Here is a 15,731-nt window from a genome sequence, read left to right on the forward strand (position 1 = left end):
AATACATATTTGAATTAATCCAGTGTCAGACTAGTGGAACCAGAACTTTATACAAACTTTATACAAATTAGAATTGCACAAAAAGAAGAGAAAATAAGTTTAAAAATCAAGGAAAGTGGGTCAAATATGGTGAAATATTGGTCAGGATTAGGATGGAACCACCACAAAAATATTTTCTTTGCTTGTTTGTTCTTGGTTCTTTCACTTCCTTTTGTCTTATTAAAGACTAAAGATTCAAGGTAAGATTTTATTTGTTGTTGTGTTTGCCTTTCATTTTTGAAGACCATGACATCAGAGAAATGATGACATGGTTTGCAATATGCATATTGGGCATTGATTACTGCTATGATTGTATTTATTTTTCATGAGCTTGATGATCTCATATCCTATTACTTTCCCAACGAAGAGTTATGTCTTCTTACAATTAGAGAGTTGCCTGGAGCACTGAGAGATTGCACAGGATTGAACAGACAGTACCTGTCAGAGGAGTAAGTTGTATCCAGGTCTTCCTTACTCTGAGTACAGTTCTCTATCCATTGGAGAATACTGTCTCTAATCGTGTGTGTGTGTGTGTGTGTGTGTGTGTGTGTGTGTGTGTGTGTGTGTGTGTGTGTGTGTATTTAAATGGAAATCTTTTTAAAGGGTGCATGTTCATTAAAGAGACCTTGTTCATTAAAGAGACTAAAGATTAAGGTCTGGGCCTGTGGTTTCATTGACATAGGGAATTCCTGTGTGAGAAAACTTCCTCTCCCAATGCAGTTTGGCACCTTGTCTGCAGCTTATAAGAAGAGAGCTGCCTTAAACAGTGAGAGGCTCAGTCATGTCCAGGGTCATGAAGCCAGTATGTGCAAGAGGCTGGATTTGATCCTTGATCTTCCTAGCTTCAAAACCAACTCTCCATTCACTATGTTGTGTTGCCTCTGTGTCCTTAATGGCTGAGTGACTTTACTGTGAGCATTGTACATTTTACTGGCAGTAATTCTAGATCTAGATAATAGAGAACTGTGTGTTGAATGGATGTTGACCTCAGGAAATATCTTTGATCTTGTGTTCCTTTAAATGCCTCTAATGTCATATTGCTTTGAATACTCTTTCTGTTGTTTATCACTTTTATAAGACTGGATGAGCTTTTTTCATTTTTCTGCATCTAGGTAACCTCATTGGTAGACTTAGGGTGTTGGATTATATGGTTTCTTAAGAATTTCTCACCTCTAAATACTATGATCGTTTGAAAATATTGCCTGTAATCTTTATATCATTAAAACAATATATTATAAGTATAATCTAGTCAGATTATAAACATTCCTTTTCCTTTTTATGGGAGGGGTTTGGAAGGGCATTCTGTCAGAGTCTGTATGGTAGAACAGAGGACTAATCTTGGCATCAGGATGATCTGTATCCAAGCCCTGGTTCCCACACATTTTAGCTGACAATTCACTTAACTTCCCAGTAGCCCCTAGGTAATTTTCGTAGACTACATACAAGATACAGGGACCAGAAAGTTCTCTATGTCAATGATATCACAGATCAGAACAAATAAAAAAACTAGGTTCTAATATCAGGTTCTTCCCCACTGCTTCAAGAATTTGTGACAGGGTTTGGTGGGTATTTACTCTGAGTTTCACAAATTTTCATCATTGGGACAAGGTTCTTCTGTACAAATGACCCTAAACTGCAGTTTTGTCCAGACTCTCTTAATTGGCTAATTTAATAAAAGTTGAGGAACAGACAACATTAAAAATTGCATCATTTAATGTTATAATAAGATTGAAAGTTCTTCAAATGGATCCAGTTTCTCATGAAATCTCTTGATCAAATTTCCCATGAAATTTATGTTGAAACTTGATCAAGTTTCACATGAAATCTTGGTTGTGAAACTGATCACATGCCTGGCATAGAGGCATTTCATAGTAGTGATGAAGGAATTCAATTATCTGAATATCTGATGTAGTGTTTTTTTCTCTGTGTCTCTTTATCTCTCCCTGTCTCTGTCTTTTTCTGTCTCTATTTGTCTCTCTTGCTCTCTGTCCTTCTCCTCAATTTATTTCTCTTTCTCTGTGGCTCTCTGTCCCAAAAGAAGAACAGTTAATATTTTATTGCCTTACCTTAATGATAATTTCATCCTTTCATTTGTAAAGAAACCTATGAGAGGAAATTATTGCATATTTGATTCTCATCAATACAGAATAATAGGTGCTAGGAGTAGAAATAGTGGGAAACTTCAGGGTAAGTGACTCTTTTGTCTTAGAATTTATAGTAGGAAAGGATAAGAAAGCTGATTTGATCTTGTGTTCCTTTAAGTGATACAATTTAGATGTGACAATAATAGCTCTCAAGATTTCAGTGAAAAGGTGATATCCCATAATCTAAAATATTATAGGGAAAATCATTTCAATAAAAGATGGGATGCTCTACAAAAGGAAATTCTGAAGAGAAAGAATTCAAATGAGAAGAGGAGTTCTCTAAGGAAATTGACATGGGTGCATGGGGGATTTCTCAGTCAAATTAGAGTACAGAAAGTGTGCACAGAAGTTGGAAGCATGGACAGATAAATGGAGGATGGAAGACCTAAGTGCAATTTGACTACAATCACTATGAACCTCAGCTGAAGAACAAAGAGGTGACTGGGAAGAAAATGATGTTTTATTCACAAGAATCCAGAGTGATTCTCTTATTTTTCTTTGTCTTTGAGAGTTTTCTATGCTGACAGATTGTCCTGATTTCTACTTTCATCAGTGTTTCTAATCTAAATGGAGAAGAAACACTTCCTTTTTTCTTTTTCTTTTCTTTTTGTCTCCCTTTCTATATCTTTTCATTGAAACATAGAGTAGTGGCTTTAGAAGAGTCTTTCTACATCGTCTTGGTCATCCCCATCCCTTCCCCACTTTATAAATAAGGAAACTGAGGCTCAGGATCACATAAGGAATTTGCCTTTTTACTCCCCCATTATTCAGTGCTTTTCCCCCTTTTCTTGTAATTCTAGTACTGAGAATTCCTCTGAGAAAAAATTTTTTTTAAATTTTCATCCAGTTTTAGTGTCACCCCAAATGTTAAATGCCTGCAGATATTATTTCATATTACAATACTTTGAAGTGTCTCCAATAAATTTTCTTTTTAAATAGTAATTATAAATTCCAGTAGACAATGAACTCCTTGAAATGCGGGACTATATGCCCTTTTTTAGTGTACCTAGTGCTTAGCACAGTACAGGGCACATTATAGGCATTTAATAAATGGTAGTTGACTGACTACTACAATTATAAAATAAACTCAGTTATGAAAAGTATAAAGTGTGAGAAAACATTGACTCTCACTTTGTGTGTGTGTGTGTTTAGTGAAATTAATTCCTTTAGAGTATACCTTCAAATAAAAATATACATTTTGATTATACAATAATCATTCGAATGTATAGATTATTTACTTTAGTGTCATTTCAGTGTTAGACCTTCCTCTAGCTGTGGCTTTTACATAGACATTTTTTTAAAATGTTATGTATATCTATGTAACAGAAATTCACCCAAATAAAAATTTCTAGTTTCTTTGGTTTGACTAAGAAAAATGGGGAGGGGCAAAGGATATAGCACCAGTGATGCCACTGGGTTTTAGCTGTAGGCTTCTGCATTTGCACCTCAGAGACCCAGCCTACATGGTTGTTAGTGCATCAAGATGATGAATATGAGCATTTATTCTTCTGGGCCAAATTCATGTCAGGAGGTTCACAGCCTACTAAAGATGAATAGTGGTCAGGAAAATAAATCCTAGTAAGTATTTGAGAGATTTTTTTTTTATCGTGTTTTTACATTTTGGAGAACTCCAAAGTACCTATAGTATAGTTAGTACCCTGGAGAACAAATTTTCTTATAAAAGGTAGGCTAAAAATAAAAGGCTAGAAGATTCCCCTTGAAGATTTCAGTAAGATCATGATAATCTTATAATCCACATTTAGTACCTTTAGGTTTGAAAGAGTTTTGTATATATTATCTTATATACAACAAACTCTCATTAACAGCAAACCTGGGAAGTAGGTGCTATTACTATTTTTATTTTACAAATGGGGAAATGGAGAGTCAGGGAGGACTTGGGACTTCTAGATCACACAAATGTCTGAGAAAGAATTTAGACTTGGGTCTTCTGGACTCCAAGGCTAGCAGCAATCTATTCACAATGCTAAATTGCATCTCTAAAATCTTATATAAGAGATGGATGTATGTGTGTGTGTGTATAAGTGTGTGTATGTGTATGTATATATGTGTGTGTTTATACATATATATGTACATAATATAAATAAAAAGCATCAAAGCATGAAAAGAGTACGAAGCAAAAAGTGAGATATAAAGAAAACATAGTAGATTATGATTCAGAGGAATAATTAGAAATAATTGGGTTTTTTTTAAAGGTAATTGGTGAATTTTGTAGTCAAAAAAGCACCAATCATGTGTCATCCTGAGACAGAAAAGACAATCATATCAGGTACTCCTGTGCTTGGGGTCTAGAAGACAGCATTCAGGTTCTAATTCATCAGTTCTTCAGGTTCTAAGTTTGATTTTTCTAATATATTTTGAGAGCAGGATTTAGCTCAGGGAGTACTTGGATTGTGGATTATAGTTACATTCTTTAGTAATACAAATTGAAAGTAATAGGAGTGATGTTGTTGTTGTTGAGTTGTGTCCAACCCTTTTTTGGCAGAGATATTGTAGTGGTTTGTCATTTCCTTCTCCAGTTCATTTTAAGATGAGGAGCTGAGGTAAACAGGGTTAAGTGACTTGCCTAGGGTCACACAGCTAGTTAAGTATCTGAGACAGGATTTGAACTCAGGTCCTCCTAACTCCAGGGCAGGTACTCCATCTCCTGGGCCACCTACCTGCCCATAATAGGAATGATTTATAGAAGATAATCATTAAATAACACATAACTGAAAATTTGAGCAGGTGGCCATAGAGAGGTCCCCCACGAAAGTGTCTAAGCCTATAAGTTATAAAGAAGGTGGCAACCTGCATTGATAGAGAGAGTTCCTCATCAAGAATGTAATCATACGTCCAGTAAAAATTATGTCTACGTAAACATGTCTCTATGTCTTTGTCTCTGTGTCTCTCTCTATGTTTCTCTGTCTCCCCCAACTCTAGCTGACTAGCTCTAATACATACAGACACATATATGAAATTAGACATATGAATGTTTCTTAGTTATTTAGATTCTATTAGGGTCTGTGACACATATTCATATATAAATAAAATGAGATTAGATCAATTATGTATATATGATATATAGACTATTAGGTATATTAGATCTACAGGTATTATTATATGTATGTATAGATTTATCAGTCATCTAATTCCATTTTCCCCCTTTATATATGAATATGTGTAATAGACTCTTCAATTTCAAATTTCTCAAGGTAGGGGACAGTCTGTAAATATGGAAATTTCTTTGTTTCTCTGTCTTGCTCTGATCTCATCTCCTGCCTTGGCCCTAGGCTACACTTTTAACTCCTAATTTAAGTTCCATTTTGACCCTGCTCTTCTCATTCTCTTTTTATTTTCGTTCTTGAGTGAGAATTTTTTTTAATTCTACAGTTCATCAAAAAGTGTCCTAAGGGGATAAGAGAAGGGATTAAACACATATAGTATCTACTATGTGGCAGGCATTGTGCTAAGCACTTTAGGCACTGTGCTAAGGCAACAAAAGATGAAAATTTGCTTGTCTAACTGCTGGGATTTTGTGACTACGGCAGCATTACAAAGCAGAGTTTGATTTCTACCCTTTATAAAAATAGAAGATGAGTGAATACATAAGAGAGTCAAATGGGTAGGAGCACATTAAAGTTCTTCTGTATGGATAAATATAGAACTAAGTGGTTTCTTCTTCTTTTAGTCAAATTGTCCAGATACATGAGCCAGTGTGTTTCTAACCTGGCCAGTCATACCACACCACAAGGGCAGCAACCTTAGACTAAATCTCCACAAAGCAACTGTTTCCAAACTTTGGTCCCAGACATTGGTTTCCTATGCTTTGTTGTCTGAGAAGATCAAATTAGAGGAGAAGCAAATGTTAGAAATACCAGGAAGACTGGGAAAATGATTCATTGAGAATCAGACAACATACTTTTGTGCAGAAAACTCTCCTCAGATAGTAGATTCAGAAAAGTGAAAATTAATGGATCTGTTAGTGGATAATCTAACTCAATGAAATCATATTTCTCTCTTATCTCCCTTCGTGTAACAATATCTCAGTATTTTTAGAATCTATGACTTTATCCATTTTGGTGCTGCTTTTCTTAAGAGTAGAAACCAAACTGCTATATGTTGCTGCGTGGCCATTGAATCTCAGCAATTGGGTAAGCAAATCTCAGTGCTTCAATACCCCTTTATTAGATTGTTTAATGAACTGTAATAAGCATTAGCAGGCCACATAGCAAATTTAATTAATTATTTTTTTGAATGTCAGAAGAATTTTACTAGTCATCAGATGTACCAAATTTGTTTAAAACGTGTCTTTGCAAGATATTGTGAAACAAAAAACTATATGTAAAATCCTAAATATTTGAGTTCAAAGATATGACTTAGATTTTGAGTTGGGAGAGACTATTGATGCCATCTAGTCCAATCCTTTCATTTTACAGATAAGGAAACTGAGTCTCAGAAAGGTCAAATAATTTGCCCAACATCATGTGATTAGGGACATAGGTGAGATTTGAACCCTTATTCTCTGACTCTAGAGACAGTGTTTTTTCCATTAGATCTTACGTTGTTTCTAGGTAGAAGACAGAAACAAGAATGGGAATAAAATCGAGGGTAGAGCTTCTTTAGACATGTGACTGACTACATTAGAATGGACATCACATGAGTATCTTTTGCCCGTGTTTTTGTCATTGTTTAAATTCATGTATAAAGTCTACCCTTATGATTTGGATAGCAAAGTATGTATAGCTCTGTAGTATGTTGTTCTGGCATAACATGTCTTCTATAAAAATTCCAATAGGAATAGGATCATTGGCTAGGTCTTTTGAAGATTCTGGTTTAGGATACATTTGTTAAGATACAAAACTGTAGTTAGCTAGGTGTATAGTCAAGATAATCTTGTGCCAAATCATAACCTGAAATTTTATTTCTGAAGGACAAAAATATGACATTTCTTGAGGTAAAACTTCCTATTGGCCAACCAAAAAATAAAGGATACGTATGTATAATGTTTAATCTTCATTATTTTATAATTATTTTGTTATTTTATGTCATTATAGGGAAATAAATCATTATAGGAGAAAGAAAATACCACTTTAAAAAAACTTAAACTGATGAGAACTTCTCTTGCCCAATTTGACAGAACGAGTTATTTCTGACACATACTAGCTTTGTCACTATGGACAAGTCTGGTCATTCTGTCTAAGACAGTGGTCTTCAGAGTAGAATGAAAACTGCTTGAAGGGTTGGGCCTCAGCCTTACCAAAAAAGTGCTATGGTTTAACTAAGAATGGTTGTATGAGCAACCAATCATGGGGTGGAAAGGTAGATTCCATACACATTTCCCTGTGATAGCTAATTGTGGGGCTTGTTTCCAATACAACATACCCACCTTTACCCCCAAACTCTACCCTATTCTGTCTCCCCCCTCCATGCTGCAAGTTTCTACCCTCTACCCTTGGCACCAGTTTTTGCCTTTCAAGGACAGTTATACCTCAGTCATAATTTAACTGGTACTTTATAGCTGTAGATGCAATCCTCCACAACAATTCTTTGTTTAAAACTGGTGTCTTTGGAGTGAATGGTAAGAGGCCCAACTTCCCAATTTTGCTTCTGGATGGGACAAAGTGAATTTCTAAGGATGAATGGACATTAATGGACTTATTACAGATCTTATTGCACCCTCTTTCCCTCAAACCCATATCTCTTTCAAATAGCTCTCATTCTGTGAAAGATAAGGACATTCCTTACAATTTCCTTGTTTGTAATCTTGGCAGGATCTTTGACTGCTTTCTCTCCCTCTTACTCCTCTCTGCTCACTCCTCTCCTCCCTCTCTCATTTATACCCCACCTATCTAAAAACCTGGTATTTTACCTTCACAATATTTCATCTATATTTGTTCCCTTTCCCACCTCTCCTCCCCATTCATATAACTGCCACCCTTGTTCAGGTCTCCATTCCCAGTTGACTGAATTTTAGAAATATTTTATTTTGCATCTCCTGATCCTGCCTCTGGCCTCTACGTATTTTAATTCGCAGAGCAGCCAAAATGATTTTTTAAAAAATTTCATGTCACTGACCATGTCACTGTGTTATTTAATGAACTCCAATGACTTCCTAGTGATCTTAGTATTTCATTTTTATTTTATAATTTTAAAATTTCTACTTTTGCAAGTTTTATACTGTCCATGCTTAATGATATCTCAGTATATTCATAATTATAAACCAAAAAATATACACATATTGGGTCTATATGCTCATTTAAAAAAACAACACATGAATGTGCCATCACATAGTTTGAATATCCCAGCTTTTAGATAATATGTGACATATGAGTTACTGATCTCGATCACGGAGGGAATTTCCCCACTTTCCACACTGGAAGCTACCTACATTGATGTTTTTTTGTTGTTGTTGAGTCATTTTTTCAGTCGTGTCTCCATTTGGGTTTTTCTTGGCAAAGGCACTAGAGTGATTTTCCATTTCCTTTTTTCAGTTCATTTTACAGATGAGAAAACTGAGGCAAACAAGGTTAAGTGACTTACCTAGAGTCACACAAGTAAGTATCTGAGGCTAGATTTGAACTTCTGTAGATGAATCTTTCTGATTCCAGGCCCAGCACTCTATCTACTGTGCCACCTAACTGCCCCTACATTTTGTTTCTGCAAGCTAATTATGCATGTATATTTGTGGATATTCAGTACTTTCTTTCATATATATACATATATATATTTATGCTTTATGAGAAGAAATAAAAAAGAATATTGGGTACATTTTAAAACTTTCATGATAATAAAGCACCACCAACCAACTTCTACCAGGTATTCTACGTGACGCTGTCATCTAACCTCTCGTCCCATAGTTTCCTCATCTGTAAAATGAAAAGATTAGACAAAAGCAGTTTTAAACTTCCTCCAGATCTAAATTTGTGATCCTATGAACTTGTGATTCTTTATTATATCAAAGTATATGTGTTTATAATAAATAATAGTAATAATACATTTACATGGTACTTACAGGTTTGCAGAGAACTTTACTTACATGATCTCATTTGATCCTTACAATAACCCTGTGAAATACATTCCATTATAAACTTCATTTTAAGTTTCAGAGACAGCCATTAAAAGGTTAAATGACTTGAATAGGGTCATGCAGTTAGTAAATGTTAGATGTAGGATATGAACCATGTCTCAGTGACTTCAAATTTGGCATTATGTGTACTTACTATGATGCCTCTCAGTATAAATGATGGTATTTGTCTGGAAGTTTATTAATTTGTCTGAACTTTAGACTCTGGCAAATAACCAATTCTGTCATTTTCATATTATTGGTTTATTGATTATGCTGACCTATCTTTTAAGTATTCATTTAGCTATGCCTTTTTTCCTCACCTCTTCTTAATTAGAATGTCAGTTCCTTGTGAATAGAGATGATTTTATTCTGTATACTTATATCCTCATGCCTCCTACAGTTCTGGACACATATAGGTGCTTAGTATATAGTGCTTCCTTATGCACTAGTAAGAGCTCCCTTCTTAAAAAAAGAAGTCATAATTAAACCATCACCCAACCAACCCTACTCAGATGTCTCCATGTCTTTTAAGCTGCTTCCTATAATAACACAGAAGTCTGCACATGGTGGTTTGTGAGTTAGTTCCCAGTTTCATGAGGAAGAACGGTTGCTTGTGATGGTGCAAATTTACTTCCGTTCAGTTTGACAATTATATTTATAGTATGTTGGTAGTGCAAGTTTTCAGTCTTCCTTCAAAACAGTATCTGCCATTAAGTCTGCAAGAGAAATTTGGTAACCCTACCAAAACCCCAAACCATCAAATATACCTTCTCTACACAGGCTAGAAATTCCAATGTTACTTTTAAGATGTCTTATCTTTCTGTTGTCTATCTGTTTATATACTATAGAATTTATATATATGTACATATATATATATATATATATACACACATATAGAATATATATAAACTCAGATTCACCACTGAGTGCGTAGTGAATAATTAACTGATAGGATTTCTTCTGGGAGAGCTAAGAACTGTTAAATAGTAATTATTTTAGCACATTGAGTAATCATTTTAGATTTTTCTGCAGTAAAATAACAGATTGAGGGAACAGGCAATGCAACATCATTACATAAAAATAAAGTACCTTTAGTACACAAAGCTGTTTTTAGGCAAATGCTGGGAAGAAAACCAAAGGCATCCCTATGAAGCCTAGCATTGGGGCTATTTTTGTCCTGATTGGTAAGCTAATTTATATACAAATAAAATGTCACTTCAGATCACCACTGTCAAGATAAATGGATATATTTTAGAGTTTTCCATGAGGCAATCTTTGAGACTCCTTTTTGAATATTGGCCTCTTTGCCCAGAGTCTAGTTGAGAATCTTTTTTGGCTTAAATAAGTTAGGGGGTGGAATTAAGTTTGGAAAATGCAAATGGAAAACTCAGATTGATTTGTTTGGAACAAAAATTGGCTTGTAGATGATTTCCATATTTTTTCCTTGTTGAGAAAGGACTAAAAAAAGTCTTTGGGGAAATTAGTTGTAAATTCAATTTAATCAATCAACAGAGAGGTATGGGGGAAAAACCACTTGACTTGAAGTTAGAAGACCTGGGTTAAAGTCCCACCACAGTCTTCTAGTCTATATGATTGTGAGCAAGTCAATTAACTTATCCAGATTTCATTTTCCTTATTTGTAAAATGAAATGGGCAATTATTATGCTACCCATTTTACAAGGTTTTTGTGGAAAAGTGGATTTTAAATGTATTTAAACTTGCTGCGTAAACATAGGGGAAGCTAGGTGGTGTAGTGAATAGAGTTCTATATCCGGAAATAGGAAGACTCAAATTCTGATCTGGCCTAGCCATGTGACCCTGGGCAAATCACTTAACACTGTTTACAAAACAGCAGTGGCAAAACACTTCAGTATCTTTGCCAAAACACACAGACACAGACACAGACAAACACACAGACACACACAGACACACACACACACACACAGACACACACACACACACACACACACAAAATGGGATCACAAACAGTTGGACACTACTGAAAAAAATGGCTAAACAACCACATATAAGCACAATCTATTATTGCTTATAGAAAAAGTATTAATACTGATATTGACAAGTGATCGTACACAGTGTACTGAACTTTACACTGTTTCTTATTCTATTAAAATTAATTGTCAGCCTATTAAGATGAACATTTTATAATTTAAATCTTTGATAGTTTAAATTATTTATGAACTGTATAGAGCTTTGAATAGTGGAGGGAGGTCTGGCTTGAGGGTTAGAAAGGCTTGGGTTTTAGCCTGCCTTTAACATATTTAACATAATATAACATTGACTATCTGACTCTGGAAAATCGCTTATACTCTCTATAAGTTGCAGAATAATTATCACTTTGCATTTGTAGAGAAGGTTTGTACGGAAACGAGCCCCCACCTGTGAGAAACATGCTCACCTTAAACAAAGAACAAAAAAGAAAACTTTTATTAATTTTTACGTTCATTCCCCGTGAAGGAATGGGTAGCTCCTAGGGGAGTGCTACAATTATTCAGACCAATGCAAGTCTTTTTATACTGTTCCAATTCAAATCTCCCACCTCACCATTTATTGGCTAGAAGAAGCCTCCCGAACACGTCACTTCACCTTCTCCCCTTTGATAGGCTTCCCCTCAAGCAGCTCCTCAAGCCTGCGCACAAGTTTGTGACCTTTTACCTTACCATGCTAGGTCACAACTCTGATTAACTGCTGTCACTTAAAGCTGGGAGGAGTTTTAAACCTGTGGAAACAAAATTCCCTTTTTGTTTCCCACCAAGGGAGCTCCTTATGTTTACATTCACATGCCTGGATATATATACAGAATACATACCTCCATAGACTCCTGCCTCCTTACCCACATAAATACATGTACACAGAGATACATGTACAGAGAGATAGAGACAGAGAGCAAGAGAGAAGAGGGAGAAAGACACACACACCCCCACAGAGAGAGAGACAGACAGAAACAGAGACAAAGAGAAGAGGAGGAAGGGAGGGGAGGAGAGACAAAGAGAAAGAGACAGGCAGAGACCGAGGCAGAAACAGAGGCAGACAGAGGGAAGGAGGGAGGGAGAGAGAAAGTTTTAAAATATATATATATATATATATATATATATATATGTATGTATATATATATACACACACATACATACATACATTCTGGTTCTTGGACATACTCCTTTGTGACTCGAATCACAAAGGAGTATGTCCAAGAACTAGCATTGCTGAATTTATACAGATTTATTACCCATGATGATTGACCAACTGCTATCCATTTAAGACTTTTGTTGTGGGTTGAGGAGAGAGATGGTTCTTGAATTGTGATTTTGGCAATGTATTAGCACTCCTAGTACAGAAGTTCCTAGCAATGCAGATCAGCAGTTTATGGGATAAAGTCACTTGTCCAGATTCACACAGTCAGTATTTTTCAGAGGCAGGACTTAAACCTAGGTTTTTCTGACTCCTAGGGCAACCATTTATTCCCTCACTGCTCCTCATTAAGACAAAGGGGAATTGTAATCATGTTGTTTGAAATTCCAGTTCTTTGAAGTGTGATTTTTTTTTTTACCCCTTCATTCCTTTTAAAATCCCATTCTTTTGAGAAGCCATAGTGTTTATTCATTTTCTATATTTTGTATGCCTCACACTACAAAACAGATGAATAAATTTTATATTGTTTCAAGCATATTCCCAATCTCTTTTACTCAGGATTTCATGTGCTAACTAAAGGTTAGGCCTTTGAATTTCAGCAAAACATCCTGTAGGAAGTATTTCAGTAATAGTTTGTTTTAACTTGCAGTTTTGTCAGAGTGAAATAGTTAAGCACACTCTAGAAGGTGAATATGGCTCTTACACATCTAATTGTAGCAAACTTCAATTTATGTTCTTTTGTAGGCAGTTGTCAAATCCTAATTTGTAAATTTGGGATGAAATGAGGTTAAAATGTGGAGAACATGGCATGATGAAATCAAAGACAAGTAAAATGTGTTTGGGCTACGTTGAAACACTTTGAAATGGGATAGCTAAATAATGTCTATTTTATCTTGGAGAGAGGCTTGGATTTATTCTAGTGTCCAGATGACTACTAATGTGCTCTGTGCTCTGAAGCATATGTTAATAGAGGAGATCACTTTGGATTAATTTGATGTGAATTAATAAGACATTTATTTGATGGAAGTTGTTTGAAGGTGATGACACTTTCTATCTCAACAGGATTTAAGATGTCCAAAAATACCTTTAAAGACTGGTGGGTGATCAATGCAAAGAGAGTAAATTAGATGAAAATGAATAGCAAAAGAATGGGTTCTGGCTTTGAGTGATGAAGTTTGAAGCATTTTCTAAGAGAAAGAAATCTAATGTTCAGCCATTGTATTAGAATTGAAAGAATGAGAAAATATTTAAACATTTTCAGTAACTTTTTCTTGGAAATAGCATAAACAATCTGTTTCCTTGCATTTTATAGTTCACTTAAGCAATCTGATTTTGATCTGTATATATGGAATAGACAGTACTCAAGTGAGATTCACCCCCCCCCCCCCCACTCAAGTCAATGAACAGACACATATGTTCTTACAAAACTGTTTCTGCTAAGTTGATCATATGGAAGCCATCTAGGTTTTGAGGACCAAGACTTGACCTGCTTTTTATTCTGATATCACTTGTCCAATTCCTGAAATTCTTTATGGGGGACTTTTGATCAAAAGAAATAGTTTCCTATTCCTTGTTTCTCAAAAGCCAACTGGGAAATATAATTCATGACCTACCTAGTAGACATAGGGCATAACAAGTGCTTTTGCATAATGACAAGGGATATCATTGGGAAGCTAAAGACCAGTAGGACTTTGCCCTCTGTGCTTGGGTTTTTATAGCAAACACATAAAATTTAAATTATTTTAAAGAAGATTTAAGTCATATTTTTCATGTTACAAAAGAACTGCTGCTTGTAAAATCACATTTGAAAGGAGATAGTTGGGTCAAAATAGTATATTTTTCCTCCTAATCTAGAAATATCTTTGTAGTCATTCATGCCTATTATTTTGTTCATTGAAAAAGGTGGGACTCTGTATTCCATTTATTTTTTTTTTACTCTTCCCTACCCTGGCAGTCTACGCATGCACACACATACACACACACACACACACACACACACACACACACACACACACCTTTTCAATTCTAGGAGGTAAAGGTAGGATCAGCTGGTTTGATGGATATCACAGTCACTTTAAATGTTTAATACAATTTCATTTATAGAGGATAGACATCACTAGTTGTTGATCTTTTCAAATAAAAAAAAGTAGTTAAAAAATCAGCAAATCAGAAACAGAATCGTGGTCTTAGAAAGGATCTGGGAGATCATCTCCCACCCAAACTGATCATTCTACGTGTTAACTTACTCAGATCCAGAGGGGTCATTAACTTGCCCAAGGTCAAACAGTGAATGACAGAATGACCCCAGTTTCATAAACTTTTTCCATCACACGACAAAGTCTTCTCATTTTTGACTATTAAATGGATTACAATTACCCATAAAAGTCAAGAAACAAGAAAAATCCACCTCTTACATGTACATTAACTTTCAGTAGGACTACACAGGATGGATATTATGATAATAGATTAGATGGGGACAAATGAACTCCAAATTCAGCACTCAAGATTTCTTAAAAAATAGTTTATGATTTAATCATGCAAATTCTATTGATTCCTCGCTTTTAACCATCTTCACTGAAATTCATCCAGTCGTTTTCTTTTGATAGGCAACATGCCCAGTGATCCTATGCTAACTGGCTATTTGAATCAGTCATTTGGACATGTCAGTTAACACCTTGAGCATACATGTACATACTTTACTATAGCTGGGTTGTAGTAGAAAAGTCAGTTCCACTGTGCACTGTGGAGACTCTTAAAAAACAAAGAATCCAACTGTTACATAAGAAAGGAATCATTTCTGTATTTTTAATCAACTGAATCTGTGAAGTAGTCATTATAGAATTGAATATTAAGGGTTAATATTTTTATTTCTATTCTATAGGTGGGTCTGTATTGCAAAAGGGATTGACCTCAAAGCCACAAAGTCCTGAGTTTAAATACTGCCCCCCCACGCACAAACACATACATACACACACAGATTATATGACCATGGTTAAGTCACTTTACTTCTCAATGTTCCAGACAACTCCCTTTGAATGTTAACTGCTGAGAAAATGTTGACCTGCATTAACAGGAGTTGCATCATTTAAGAGTTTTCTAGAATAATATCATTAGTTTAGTCCTTACTCCTTTCTCTAAACACCTGTCCCACATATTCTTTGAGATCAGAAAAATAGTTACTCTTCTTCCTGGGCTTTTTCACATAGGAAGTTGATCTCTTCTGACTTCCAGACAGAACTGTGAAGGGCTTTTTAAATTGAAATATCAGTTAGGCAAGGATATGTGTTCAAGTGAGATGTTTAAAAATATAGTTCCACAGATGGAATATTGTCCAT

General features: G+C 35.2%; 1 protein-coding gene across 5 annotated transcripts in view; it reads left to right on the forward strand.

Moving 5' to 3' along the window:
- Positions 1–15,731, forward strand: part of TRPS1 (transcriptional repressor GATA binding 1) — a 296,959-nt gene that overhangs the window by 35,574 nt on the left and 245,654 nt on the right. The gene's annotated exons all lie outside the window — the stretch shown is intronic.

The sequence above is a fragment of the Notamacropus eugenii genome, chromosome 4, assembly GCF_028372415.1.
Source record: "Notamacropus eugenii isolate mMacEug1 chromosome 4, mMacEug1.pri_v2, whole genome shotgun sequence".
Classification (NCBI taxonomy): domain Eukaryota; kingdom Metazoa; phylum Chordata; class Mammalia; order Diprotodontia; family Macropodidae; genus Notamacropus; species Notamacropus eugenii.